Source organism: Pecten maximus, chromosome 16 (assembly GCF_902652985.1).
Source record: "Pecten maximus chromosome 16, xPecMax1.1, whole genome shotgun sequence".
NCBI lineage: Eukaryota > Metazoa > Mollusca > Bivalvia > Pectinida > Pectinidae > Pecten > Pecten maximus.
The window spans coordinates 33,842,635-33,858,820 of NC_047030.1; the positions used below are offsets into that span (position 1 = coordinate 33,842,635).

Genomic DNA, 16,186 nt, shown 5'->3' on the forward strand with positions numbered 1-16,186 from the left:
GACGATTTTCAAGATTTACTCTTCCCTGCTAAAAAATCCATGGCTTAATTACTTGTGGAGAATGGCTGATTTTCAAGACAAATAATAGATATTTATGAATATATATATCATGTAAATTATAGATATACATTTATTTGCTAATAATGGCTGTGAGTTTACCCTTTCTGGATTGTCACACAAGTCCATCAGCTACATTTAAAGCCATTGCAATAATATTCCGCAGCTTAAAATTTCCCATGGAAATTAAAGCATTATAAAACTTCAGGAAAATCTATGTTGAGGAACTTTTCTTTAATTCTTTAATGCTTTCCTATTGTAAGCTTTAAGTTAAAGAAACTCCTATGTTAAGGAACGTAGATAAAACTGGAGACTAACTTAAGTGTACGTGCTCACATCTCATTGTCTAAAAGCAGTATATCATTATGTTTGTACACCTTCCCTGGATAGCTAAGGGCAAATATATATCAATTTTAGTCTTAAGGACACCGTTTTATCGATCTGCCTCACGATAGCCACAGTATGTGGGCAAAACCAGTCGACTTATTGATATTTAGTTTAAATGTTATCAAGGAATTCAGATTAAAATCTTACTGGTAAATGTTGTCAAAATTTTAAACAAATCAGAAATATTTTATCAAAAGTCAAATTTTTGAATAAAATGCCTGTCAGAAAAGGAAAATTAATCTGCGGAACAAACAGTTTATTATTATTTTGCGGTGAAGCCATTTCAAAATTCTTCTGAAGCATTAAACACAGTATTTAATTTAGAATCCATCTGCAGCTAGCTGCAATAAGTAATCAAAGTTCCATTCTAATATTTACATATGTTTTCATTCCTGTCTCTAAACCTGGTAGCATGCATAATTGTTTAAAAATCGAGTATATAGAAAATACTTACATTCAATATATCTTGGCTTTAAAAGGTGTTCAATACTTTCAGCTTACAGTCTAGACATTCAAATTAGGATCTAATCTGACATAGCATAAGTATTAGAAAACAAATTAGCATCTTTTGTCTGTAATTATAGAATATTAAAGATCGCTGATTCAGCATTGTCTAGCCATGTCTGGGGGATAAAATTGGCTGAACTGGCCACTTACAATGTTACCATTTAAACATCAACCAGACATCAGCTTTCAAAAAACTTTTTATCATTCATATTTCATATTTGTACATTTTTGTGAATCATACATAAGTTTCTATAAATAAAGGACAATCAATATTGATAATTTTCTTAAGTCTCCTTGAATGGCATGTTTTATATTTTTAGAACATTTTTTTTTTTGAAGAATTATATCTTGATGGGAAGTTGAGCTCAGAATTCAGCCCATATATAGAAATTAAGGTAAACCAGTGTTGGCAAATTAAATGTCAATTGTTTCATGCACATCAAACAAGAATTATAAAATAACATTCTAAGAAGATAAAATACAATAATGAAATGAAGAGTTCAGTTTATAAGGAAAGATTTTTAAAGGAACTGATCAATTAATTACCCAATCAGGCAGAAAACTCTTTTATCTTAACTGAAATAGGGGGAGGGGACTCATCTAAAGGATACATAATTACCCAAACAAGGGGAGGCAACTCTTTCAACCTCATCCAAACAAAGGGAGGCAAATGTTTGTCCCTAACCCAGGCAAGGGCAGGCAACTCTTCAATACAAACTCAAACAAGGGCAGGCAACTCTTCAATACAAACTCAAACAAGGGCAGGCAACTCTTCAACATAAACCAATTCAATAGCAGGAAATCCCTTCTGTTTGTTTTTATAACCTTGGTGTACAGAAAACAATACGGAAAAGATTATTATATTATATAAAACGAAGATTTAGAATTTCTGTGCAGTAAATCAATATATACCTATAATTAATTTGTAAACTCAGTATTTTAGCAAATGAAATGATATGAAAATTAAAAAATATTGCTTCTCAAGGTTTCATCTACTCTTTATAAACATGTCATTAGAGTAAATGTCATCCAATTTCACAGTTCCTGAATGTTGTTTTTTTGTTTTTGTGTGTGAAATATAATTGAAAATTTCATTTTGTCTTTCCACAATCATTAATAGGTTGATTTCGAGTGGAAACCGCTGTATGCTATTTCACCAGTAGCATCGCTAAACAAAATCTCATGTTTTGGTAAGGGAGCCTTCTATCAGATGAAGCTGATGATAAATACATGACATTTTCTGAGAAGTTTAGGATAAAAAAAAAAAATACAAAAAAATACAAAAAAAATTCTGTGAAAGATATATTCTTCTTTAAAGAAGCTAAGAAACTTAGAAAGTCATTTGCAGTTATTTGACATTGAGAAACGTTTATCTTTGGAAGTTGTGTATTGGAGAACAAAGCTTGAGAAGGAGATAATTACAAGGCTTAGACGCTCAGCATATAGACCAATTGAGTGTATTTACATCCGTAATGATGTTGTATATATAATTTTACCCGAGTAACGACAGACAGAGCCATCAAGTAATGTCAATACCTCGATCTAACCCTACTCCTATCACCATCAAACACAATTAGTATCATAGTATCAAGGTCACACGGTGCTTTCATCAAATTGAAATTAAGCCTGAAGCCTTCTTATGATTAAGATCGAGTCACCCCAAAATAACCTGGACGAGATGGCAATATAGGAAGCATTGGATTGAGACAATTGTATCTAAAGCAGGGTTAACAGTGTATTGAAATCCCTCCAGGTTTCTCATTAGAATTTTTTCTGGATTTGTCAATGGAAGCCGTAGATATTATGTTCAAAATGGTGTATCTGGGATCTGGTATAATGGTATATAATGTATGTGTAGTTTGTTTGGGTTCAAAACCGTCGCGCAGCTGTGTTTTAAAATTTACTGGAACATGGTAGTCTCAAAGCTGAAGGGTTTCAAATGATTTAAAACAAAAAGTTTGGGTTCGCCTCAACTATGTGACCATTTGAGTCCGGACTGCATTTCATATGTCTATATACTAAGCTTTATGATAAAGTAAAGCTTGGTGACTTTAGATGAAGTATTAGGTGACTTGGTTAAGTAGAGTGACTCAAGATTAAGTCAGATATGACTCAAAATTTATTGGAGGTGACTCAAACTTCAGTCGAGTAACTCAAAATTTATTGGGGGGTTGTTCAATGTCAAGTGGGGTGTCAAAATTCTGTATGCTGCTTGGATGTTGCTATGGCTGCAGCATTGAGGCAGCATTGTCCAAGAATTAAATGGTGCTGAAATGATGGCTGCTCAAGGTTGCAGCATACTCAGGCAGCATGCTAACAAAGGTAGCATTGGCCATGTTGCTGGCTGCTGGCTTAGGTTGCAGCATATTAGCAGCATGGTTACGTATCATCATTGGTCATGCTGCTGCAAGGCTTAGCCAGCATACTGACAGTATGGTCACTGTATCATCATTGGCCATGCTGCAGGCTTATGTTGCAGCATACTTGCAGCACGATCACATTAGCACCACTTGTGATGCTGCTGTCATGTTACTGGCTTAGCCAGCATACTGGCTATTTGGTTAATAAGATACCATTATTAGCCATGCTGCTGGTTGAGGTTGCGGCATACTTGCAGTATAGTCACTGTAGAACCACTGGCCATGCTGCTTAATATCCTGCTGCATACTGGGAGCATAATTTAAATATTTGAACCATGCATGATGCTAGCATGCTGCTCCCCTTATAATTACTACTGCAACATTTTTGCAGCATGATAGCAGCATGTGCTGCAGATGCTGCTGGAACGCTGCAGTTTCATGCTGACTGGAGCATGCTGCAAATTAGTAAGGGGTAATAGAGTGACTCAAAATTGAGTGAAATGACTCGAAGTGTGTGACCCAAATTTAAGTGGAGTGAATCAAAATTAAGTGGTTGACTTTAAGTTGAGTGAGTTTATAAAATTAACATTGTATATAAGTTGATTTAGAAAATCATGATAGTGGTTTAATAATGATAAACCAATATAGTGATTTTATGCCAATTGATACCATCCTGGAGAAACCACTGCAAAAATTAATGCTGACAATGTTCATTGCATGGCTACAATATTGTTCTCAATGAAAATAAACTGCAGCAGAAGTCGTACTCTAAACAGAATTTTATGTAAAACCCTGTATTTTCATATTAAATTTATTTTATATGTTGTAAATTCCAGACTCAAGCATTGTTTAAAATTATTATGTTCATTTGTAACAAAATTAAGTTTTTAAATATTTATTTTGATGAATATATTCGGCAATGATATACCACTCCTTGTTATTGCCATTGGTGTGTGTAGCAGATACTCACGCTCGCGGAGACAACTTCCTGTTTGTCAAGTTCTTTTGATGGCTGCTCTAATCAGAACCAGCTTTTCGCTGCCTCATCAGCAAGTGACGGGGAAACAACGACATCTTAACGCAATAAACATCAACTGAAATTTATTCATTTTCGATATGATAGATGAAGTTGACAGTGGGTGAGGGGATTTGTCATCGTTTCTCATCCGAGGAACGAGGTTGGTTCTAAATTGTGGTAATTTATCTCATTCTTAACATGATTTATCTACAGTTAAGAACGTAGCTGAGGAATCGACATGACAAACGACGTTGAAATTTACCACCAATGGAGACAGGACAATTTTGGTTTTAGATTCACTGCCGATTTCTGTTGGAGAAAGCTGAGCATTTCTACAGCTAAATTGATGTATAACTTGAGATGTATTGTAGATTTATAGCAAAATCTTTCAGAGCTAAGTGATATTAATGGGACAATTCTGTAGAGAACACTTTTATTGTATTTCACACTGATCAAATATTAAAATGAAATATTTATTCAAATCTTAAGTTTGAAAAATCAGAAAATATTGATAAAAAATGCTGCAGTTTTACAGTCATCACCAGCAAGAACATCCACCATGCCTTTATAAAAAAAATTCAATGCTTAAATTGTTAGATAGATTATTATATCATACAACTGGTTCCATGAAGAGATATAATTAGTGTAAATTAATTTTTGACAAAAGTTGTCAAATATAACTGATAAATTGAGAGAAAATTTCTTAAAACTTTTTATCAACTTCAGTAAAAAAAAAAAAATCAAAAATATCATTCAATAGGAGAATTATGTTTTTAAATCCAAACATTATAAAAAATATTTTTTTTTAAAGGAATTTATTATAATATCAGTGACTTTTTTTTCAATTTTTCTGTGAATTTGAAAACTGTCAGAAATTTACAATTAAATCTACTGATAAATGACTTTATTCATTGCTTTTTATTAATTTTCTCATTAATAAATTACATTATTAATTAATTAATTAATATAATTATGGAAATACAGATTACAAGTGGTGTAGATTTGAATTAATAAAATTGCAGCATAAAATAACACCGTTTTATAGAAATATCTCAGGGCTTTAATTTACTGTATTGCTAAGATATCTCAATTTTCATGAATTACAATTTAAAACAAGAAGGCAAAAATCCAAGTCTCTTTAAGAAGAGATACATGTAGAAAATACTGTAATACTATGGAATCCAACAGAATGAGATTTAACATTTTTCAAAATCCCAGAACCGCATGTCTTTATAGTTATATCCTAGCCTTACTGTGTCCATGGTAATCGCTCTAACCAATACATCATAGGGTCGGAAATTTCCAAAGCATCCATTTTCTGTCCGGGCTCTGCTCATAAATCAACTCTGATTGACAACTGCATGTATCATAAGGATATGGAGGAGGGACGCTTTCTTAACGATCGTTGGAGATTTTACCCATAATTCTTCAGGAAAATGGTTTGGAGCCGTTCTGCAGCCGATTCTGAAGGCTTAATGCAACATAATTGTAGAAAATTGTAGCATTTATAGAGAGTTATATACATCGAAGTGAAAGAACAGCTAAATCTATTGGAGAGTTCTGTCGGTCTAGACTTCGCTTGTTCACAAAAATACATACTTCTCATATCACTGCGATTTATTCTTCATTACTAGTACAGCGTTTCGCTAGATTATTGTAGGGTTTCAGTGCTACGGAGCATGCTGAGTAAAAGAAGAGTTTTAAATCACACCGGTGAATCTGGCTCTTTGGATTGATACTTCTCGATCAACTCTAAAACATTTAAAGGAACATTATTTTGGAATGAGGAATTGGGAATAGATGTTTTAAAGTTTCATTGTACTTTTTAATACTAGCTATTACATTTTTATGGAAATTGAATTTTTTCTCTTTTGAAGAGTTTTTTTTTTATCTGTAATATATCAATATTTTTTTATGGTAGTATATGGGCAACCGATCTAAAGAGAGCTTGTATTTCCATTATTACCACACCCATATAAAGTGGTACTAAGTTTTCATCTCTCTTAAGTAATGGTCTGGTATTATTTTTAAATTTTTGGTTAAATGTATATTTTTGAATGAACTTATTGTGGGTGCATGGATGTCACAATACTCAAAGTGCGTGGTGATTATATCAATTGTCTTTGTCAAATCATTCAGGTGATACAAAATCCACAAATGGCACAAATTTAAATTAATGTCCACATCAGTACAAGTTCAAGTTCATTTAACAACAGTCTCCATAAATGGGACAAGTTCAAGGTCATTTGATGACAGTATATCTACACATATGTGTGGTACTATTTCAAGGTCATTTGACAACTGTCCATAAATGATACAAGCTGAGGGTCACCTTACAACAGTGTCCATAAATGATACAAGTTCAAGGTCACCTGACAACAATGTCTATAAATGGTACAAGTTCAAGGTCATTTGACAACAATGTCTATAAATGGTACAAGTTCAAGGTCACCTGACAACAATGTCCATAAATGATACAAGTTCAAGGTCACCTGACAACAGTGTCCATAAATGGTACAAGTTCAAGGTCATCTGAAAACAATGTCTATAAATGGTACAAGTTCAAGGTCACCTGAAAACAGTGTCCATAAATGGTACAAGTTCAAGGTCACCTGACAACAGCGTCCATAAATGGTAGAAGTTCAAGGTAACCTGAAAACAGTGTCCATAAATGGGACAAGTTCAAGGTCATTTGATGACAGTATATCTACTCATGTGTGGTACTGTTTCTAGGTATTTTGACAACAGTGTCCATAAATGGTAGAAGTTCAAGGTCACCTGACAACAGTGTCCGTAAATGGTACAAGTTCAAGGTCACCTGAAAACAGTGTCCCTAAATGGTACAAGTTCAAGGTCATTTCATGACATTTTCCATTAATAGGACAAGATCAAGGTCATTTGATGATAGTGTTCATCTATTGACATAAGTTCAAGGTCATTCAATGAGCATGTCCACTTGTAAATGGCACAAGTTCATGATCTAGGACAATATCTAATGATGACTTATATGACAGATACTAACCAGTGTAGTCCCCTTGTACAGATAGTAAGTATAGATTTACTTATACTACTATTCAGCTATAGACCCCTATTTACAGCACCCTAATTTGTTTCTGTGGTGTGAAATTCTAAACCATTAAGATTAAGAATCACCTTACAGATACCAAGTTGTGTAACTGAAATGTATATTATCCAACGTTGTCATATCACACAGATATTCCATTGTATACCTGGGAATGTAGATAATAAAACATTGTCGTCGTGTAAGATTTTATATTCATTGCAGGTTCATGCTTTTGTGTGATATTTTTCTCAATACACACAATATATATAGTAAATGTCAAAAACTGGAGGAAAAAATACGACACTTTTATTAGTAGTGAATGCAGATTTGTATTAAATTGTTCAGTGTCTGATATGAGATGGAGAGAAAAAATCTTCATGTATCTTGTCAAAACCCGTTAATTGTGATGATCATATTCAGAATGAAGATAAATATATTTTGTCATATTTTTATTTTCAAACCCAAAACGTTTTACTTTTGCAAGTTTTCAAGTTTTGACAGGATAAAAAAATGTCTAGAGGGACGAATATTGCTACAAATATTTAGGAATGTGTCATTTAATTTTGTCATTTGTTTTTAATTATCTAAGGAATACGAGGTATTCATTTCTTTATGTCAGGGTATCAGGCCGACCATCACTGTGCCTTTGAAACTATTTCATTTTTGAGTAAGCTGCATTTATTTACTTGCTAAGTGATTAGGTGTTGTACATTTTGAAGTAGAGGCCCTTGAGTCAGGGCCCAAATCATAAAATTGTCTTCCTTTGTCATTTGTGTTGCTTTGTTTTTTAAATTAAAATAAATGAATTAAAATCAAATTTTAGGAAATGTAATTATTTAAATTCATTTTTTTTTAATATTCATTTAGAAATGGTAGCAATAATAACAATTTCATTTTTTTATGTATTCTACATACTGATCATGTGACAAGCAAGATTTTTTCTTTAACCAGAAAAGTGGTAATGGGATAATATGTCCACTTAATGGAGCCCCAGTGCAGGAAGGGCATTTTTCACACAGGCGTCTGGTTTCTAATAATTCAAATATATATAAAAATTCCACTCTACTGTATCAATTGACCAAAGTGGAATTTTTATATACATTATATTTGGATTAACTGGACACTTGTGATTTTTCATTATTCCTTCCTATATATATCACATCATTCATTTTCAAATGTTCTCTGATTAGTGACTTCAATATTTTACTTTATAAGCTTGACAAAATATTTTTTTCCAGAAAACTATTTTTCAAAAACTGCAAATTTAAGTACTAAATATACAAGTACATATCTAATTTAGCACAATTTTTTTAATTTCGCAAATACCTAAAAACAATATTTCTCAAAAGTATCTTAATTTGTTTCATCACTTTATTTTGGTTTTTGTTTATTTCTGAAGATTTTCTGTAGTATTTTTTTGGTGTTGACACTTTCAGCAGTGTAAAAGTGCTGTAAGTGATTTGCCCGAGTGTGTCAGCACATCTCGAGGGATGGGTCCCAAAGGGAATAAAAATGTCAGTCTACCGGTTGTGTGTTGTGTTCTGTAATCAAATGCCACACAGTCGGACATTTTACAAGGCTGTTACACCTGTTACGGGACTAACGAGATGTCTCGGCCTGTCGACCAAGTGTACACTGGGACAGCTATGTGTGTTACCTGTACTTGTCACATAAAGTAACACCCTCGTAAATATTCCAATAGGCCCATGTCTATACAAACTTATAGTAAAATGGATATATTATGACAGCAAACACATTTATGATCCCCCCCCTCCCCCCCCCCCCCCCCCCCCCCCCTCCTTCCATCTCTGTCCCTCCTGCTTTGGTAGACAAATTCTGTTTAGACCCATCACTGCTAGAACTCCAACAGTCATAAAACTTGATGTTTACACATTCTACACCAATATATCAAGCTTTGCTGACTGCCCGCCCCCGCCCCCGCCCCCGCCCCCCCACCCCTCTGGTTCATGCCAATTTTAAGTAGAGTCTCCTTGTAGTAGCTGATGGCTACCACACTGAACCATATACTGGAACCCATGGTAAGTCATGCTATCTTAAAGGTCAGTCGCTGCAAAATGTCTTCCTCAAGGACACCGGCAAAACACAGGAGCTGCGGGCTTGTGATCACAGTTTCCTGAGATACAGTATGAACTGTTAATTTTTTTTTTTTAAATTATTGTGGCCGCCACCAATATAATACAAACGTTCACATCTTGTACCCAAGCGCAATCTTATTGGGGTCTGAATTTGTTCGTGACATATACCGTAGTACATTTGATCTCAAGGAAGACTTGAAGGATCTTTAAGGTTTTAGGGGAAACCTTTGGACATGGCAATGTCCCAGAGTTAGTATTAGACAAACACTGCCTTGGTCCTTTAAGGTACCTACCTCAACTTACTAGATCAGATCTAGAGCACCCTAGGGAACCACCTAAGTTTGGTCCAAACCAACCTTTTTTGACTCATCCCTAACTTAATAAACCCACCAGAGACTTGACCTTGACATATACTCCATGTGACTTTATAACCTTTGGCCCTCGACTCTAAACAATCATTAGGACCTTTTATAGATATACAAGTTCAAAGATCATGACCAGTCAAGGTTATTTAGATGTACATTTCCCAGGAAACATGAATTATATGACCTCCATATGCATCCAGGGCCATTTTTGTGAACTTTGATTTGGTTTATAAGGTGGTAGAAAGCCGGAGTACCCGGAGAAAAACCGCCGGCCTACGGTCAGTACCTGGCAACTGCCCCTAGTAGGTTTCGAACTCACAACCCAGAGGTGGAGGCAAAGTGATAAAGTGTCAGGACACTAGCTTAACCACTCGGCCACATACCGTGGCCCCTTTATTTTTGTGAACACCACCTTCAAAATATTGAGATCTCTCTGTAATATGATAATCTCAGACATGGAAATCAAGACTATACGTAGTGTATCCTGTTATTGAAATTTAAATAAGTTGTCTCGTAAATCCACACATGTAAACTGATATCCTGAATGTCAATCCTAAAGACAAGGAAGATGCACTTTAATACGGAGATAAAGACATACCAGAAGCTAAAAGTCATTCTGACTGGCTTGAATTACGGACTTGCGATACGTTATTGCTGACCTCACTGCCTCTCTGACTTTACAAAAAAAAACCATAACTATGACAACGTCTCCTGTAGACCGAGATCCTGCGCTTGTGGTCATATTTTCCCAGAATTACAACAATGTTCTTCAAAAAAGATTATATTGATTTATAATAGCAATTTAATTATAAGACTTTAAAAAATTTCATTTTTGGCCAATTTCATATCTTTTTTATAGCCTAGCTCTGAAAACTGCAAACTACATATATAAAATCATCAAAAATCTTCAAAAATTAAAACTGTTTAAGAAAACCAAAAGAGGTGCAACATTCTTCAAATTTATAGATATCAAATTAAAAAATATGGATGTTTAATGTTTAAAGGGACATCACGGTAAAAACGTTGTAATTTTCAATGAATGTACGTGTTTTGTTCCTTTCCAGTTATGTTTCTGTGCTGTCCCAATGTTCACAGTCGATCCTCATGTCCAGCTTGACCACTTGATTTAGTTGGGAATCCCCCTCTAAATTTAGCGCGGAAATTATTTTTAAATCATCACGTAACTGTTTTGAAATCGAGGCAACACATGTACAAACACACGATAGTTTACAAGGCGAATTGGATTAGTTGGACAACGATATTATACAGTGGTTTAAATGTTAAATAACACGTTCTGTATATATTCCGGCACATATATTTATGTCTAAATAAGTGTAAACACCGTACATATAGTATAGTGACAGTAGCGATGTACTGGTACAGACTGTATAAATATTACCGAGATTGTCATGACCTACTATCCAGCAATCAAGCAGAATACGAGCAGCGTCCGTATTACTGCTGTTTTCATGTTTGAACTGTATTGTACTGCTTCCCCAGTTTAATTCTAGGATTGTGTTTGACCCATTTTCCAATTATTCTCTTCATTGCGGAAGCTGTTATCGTTTTCAACCGCAGTCGATTCACATTGGAAGCCATTTTTGTTTTCAGGTGTTTTAGTGTGTTGTGCGCATGCGTGTTATCGTATATATGTCACAAAATTTGCATATTCAGACTATTGATCAACGAATTGTGATAACCTTTTTATAATTAATAATTGATGTTTTTTATATACATATATCATCAAATTCGAATGGTTATTTTTCATAAGGATATTTTTTTTAAAGATATACCCAATAATATGAAAAAATACAAAATAAAAATTGGTTTACCGTGATGTCCCTTTAAGGGCATTTTTGAACACAATCATGAAATACAAAATTTGCAAACTCTAAGAATATCATGCACAATCTGCGATCTGTTTATATACATGTAGTACACATACTACATGTCTATGGAATTTTATGTACACAACACTGAAACATATATTTTTTTAGCAATTTTTTTACATTTCAAGTACATCATATCACACAAGAAAAATATTATTTCGTTTCAAAGTTTAACATTTACGGCATTTTACTCTTAGTCTCTATCATATGTCTTAAAACCTAAAAATTATTGTCATATCAGAATGTCTGGGTCACCACGTGTATTGATTCTGACATTTAGAGACATTTTGTAGTTTTCAGGAAAAAGAGTTCTCAGGCTTCGATCTCTGTAACATATTTTTATGGTTATATATTTATAATACGGTTTGAGGCAGACACATCTATCAAATCGCATTTCTACTCGAAAACTCCATCACAAAAATTTGCTTTCTGTGAGGACAGAACATGAAATGCATTGTGTTTCGATCCTTAAAATTTTTTTCAATATACATTAAATATAGCTTAATTATCAAAACTGATTTAATTAATGTATAAGATAATGCTTTATTAAAATTCCTGCAACAATCAAATAAACAATTACAGGAACAGTTATATAAATTATCAAAACAGAAATTTTTAAATGAAACATCACCATTTTGTATTTATCATATGAATTTATATTCAGATTTCATCAATTAAGTGCCTTGATGACATTTGGTAAATTTCTTAAAAAATGTTTTTTATAGATTCCAATAATTTCATTAAATACAAACTAAATTCATCATATTATATAAAGTTCGCTTAAATAGCCAACAGCAAATTATTTAGTTTAAACTAGATTGGGATTCGAACCTGGACCTTCAAACTGACAGACTGATGCAGTTAACACCCTGCAGAGCATTGGATTGACCTTGAGATCAATTCCACTGCATCATAGTCTGAGAAATGTTTGAAAAGGATCTGAAACTTACAAAGAGTTAGTATGTGTTGAGTGAACATGAAGATTCCATGAAGTCTGTCTCGTTACACATAAATGGCAATTCTTTCTATTTATAATGCATTCATTTCAATTCATGAAGAGAAGAAATTACAAAAGGCACTGAAAAATCTGTACCAAACACTGTAATTTCTCTACACCCAATTTAAAAGTTTCTCTTCAATTTCGAAAGCTGGTAATTTACACTAGAGTTTAGAGAGAAATTGTTTACATGGAGTGTCACCTAAACCTCTTGAATTAAATTAAATTCTAAATTGTAGCAATCTAAATACAAGTACACTGATCCTAAAACCTGTTATTGGCTTTATTAGCATGCAGGTCGAACTGTAAGGTTTTCGCTTACATTCAAAATTCAATCTAGACATAATTGCTTAATTAAGGTAATTATGAAAAAAAAAAAATTTTTTTAAATATATGTGATTTGTTATGAATTAGAAATTGGATTTTTTTATATGATATATATAAATCAAGCATTATCTTACCATCACATTAAAATGACCTGTTCCGACAATTTTGTTTCCTGTAATATTTTGTTAGACAAACTTGATGTAAGTAGAGGGTGTGCTTATTGCAGGACAATGATACAGGATTTGTAAGCTGTTTCACTGAAATGTAATAGACATAGGTGGGCTTATTGTTAACAAGGGCTTATTGCTGGATAGATATGGTTCTATTTTGTAATGTCCCACCTCAAACTTCATTAGATAGGGATGGGCTTATTACCAGACAATGCCTTATTGCTGGAGAGATATGGTTCTATTTTGTAATGTTCCACCTCAAACTTCATTAGATAGGGGTGGGCTTATTACCAGACATGGGCTTATTGCAGGATAAATATGGTTCTATTTTGTAATGTCCCAACTTTATTAGATAGGGGTGGGCTTATTACCAGACAAGGCCTTATTGCTGGATCAATATGGTTCTAATTTGTAATGTCCCTACCTCAACCTTCATTAGATAGGGGTGCACTAATATTTCCAGAATATTTCAAGAAACATAAAAAATTGTGAATATTACTATGTCATCAAATAAACATTCATTAAAAATGAATTCATTTAGGATCTGATGCCAGTATTTTCATTGATCCTTACACTACAAAACAAATATATTTCATGTCAAGTTAATAAATAAAATTTTAATTTGAATATACTGCAAAAATTGTGAGAAACAGATATTTAGAGACAATGCTTAGTGCAGTATACATATTGATCTATTGGTTTGTCATTTTAATTGGGATATGGCGCGTTTTTTTATTTTGTGTAGAATTGTCTACTCCTCTACTCCATCATCCTGTTTAAGGGGTGAGGTTACACCTTAAAGTTCAGCTGGCTAGTTCCAAATCTGAGCAATTCCGAGCTCTTTAGCAACAGAGATAAAATTAACTTTGAAGTCAGCATCCATCATTCTGCTTTACAAGCGGAGTTCCAGCGGAGTACATTCTCCCGAGTTCTTGGTTCTAGGAGACATGGATCAATTTTCTGTCATTTGAACGGTTTTTTTTTCTCCGAAGTTTTTTTTCGGCTTCCAGTAAACGAGACAAAACATGATATTGATTTATAAATGAAATTCATGGCTTTTAAACTTCCTGTGACTTTTGTGCAAAAAATCTACCCTAGTTAGAGAGCTTAAATGAATCATATGCACATTTGAAACTGACACATTTTGATAATTAAGAATTTAAACAGGAAATTAGGAATGTTGGTTTCTTCCTAGATCTTGATGTTAAAGCTCTGCTCTGGCAGTATTTGCTGGCTTTTCAATGATTCAAACCCCTTATTAGGACCAGCGTAGCCTCGCAGTTTGTTAATACCGCGGAACATTAATATGCGGTGTCTATCGAACAACTTGCCCCAATTGGCGCTGTGATAGCAGGTTTAACAGGCTCGCATACTATTCCGTCATTGATATTATGTTCATTCTTTCAGAGTTGAGGACAAATATTACTCTTTCAAATTTTCCATGTTAATTGTGAAAATTGGTGCATTTGGTTTAAATTTTAATTATTAAAAATTTGAACAATGCTTTTAAGGAAGAGAGTAAAATAATTTGAAATCTTTATTAATTTTGAATTAAAGAGAAATCTTGCCAGATTAAACCATGCAGTTTGGGAGATCTTTGATCCTTCTCGACCCTTTTAGTTCATTTAAGTAATTAAAAACATCCAGGGATGTTAAATTGCCGAATTAATCAATATTTGCTATTTCTGTGTAATGCATAATATATGGTGTTCCATTCATTGTGATTTGTCACATTGGATATCCCATCATGCAATGCTTCTCAAGACAAATAGTTGATCAATATGTCTGATTTTTAGGGTACTGAGCTCAGACATTTACAAATTATAAACAAACATCCTCTACTCTATATCCGTATTTTTATATCTGGTTATAAACCCATACATAATACAATATCTAGCTGTTTAAGTCTGAAGAATCGCTGAAATACTACGAAAGCTCTAAAAATGTGTTGTAAAAATTTTCTTTGTGTATTGCTTCGTCCATAGGGTTAATTACTTAACTATTTTACTACATATATATTGCCTGGTCCTTCAATAAGCCCACCTCATCACTTGGAGACAATATTTGTAGTTTGACATGCATGATGGCCCCATCATCATGTCTTTAGTCTGTTTCTGAGAATACCATATGCTTATATTTACAATATATATATAGAGAGAGGTTGTTGCATAGAATTTCAGGGGGCTGCGGTGGCTGAGTGGTTAAGGTGTCTCGACACTTTATCACTAGCCCTCCACCACTGGGTTGCGAGTTCGAAACCTACATGGGGCAGTTGCCAGGTACTGACCGTAGGCCGGTGGTTTTTTCTCCGGGTACTCCAGCTTTCCTCCACCTCCAAACCTGGAACGTCCTTAAATGACCCTGGCTGTTAATAGGACGTTAAACAAAATAAACCAAGCATACAATTTCAATTTCTGGGGAGACTTATGAAACAAGTCTTATTAAATTTATGTTATTGAAGAATGCGGCATTGACATAATCGGAAATATTGGTGAGGATTTTCATAAATCTTACTTAAACATTATAAGATTCTATTCATCAGTCATTTATGAAAACCGAATTATAATCTAGCTGATATAATTTTTCATTCATTCTAAATTACAGCGTCAAATTCCTCAGTTGCATCAAAATGCGTGTCTTTTAATTGCCATCAGAGTAAATAAGTCGTCATAATTGCATGAAGCAACAGCATAAAATCTTACTCGGGAGCCGCTATATAACAACCTGGGGACCTTAGAGGGTGATCTATCAGGCTGACGTACATTACATACAGCTACAAAGAGAAACGGTGGCTAGATACTCAGACACATAGATTTTCATTTGTGTGAACATTAGGTGCTAAAACCAGCTACGTTAGAGGTAAACGACTAATTTCTACAAGGCAAATCAACATATCACTCGGTATTCCTGTTGAATTTCTTTGTTAAAGATCTGTGCATACAATTCCAT

General features: G+C 33.8%; 1 protein-coding gene across 2 annotated transcripts in view; it reads left to right on the forward strand.

Annotated features, from left to right (window-relative positions):
- LOC117344919 (multiple epidermal growth factor-like domains protein 6) overlaps nucleotides 1-16,186 on the forward strand; it is a 194,262-nt gene that overhangs the window by 117,995 nt on the left and 60,081 nt on the right. The window lies entirely within an intron of this gene.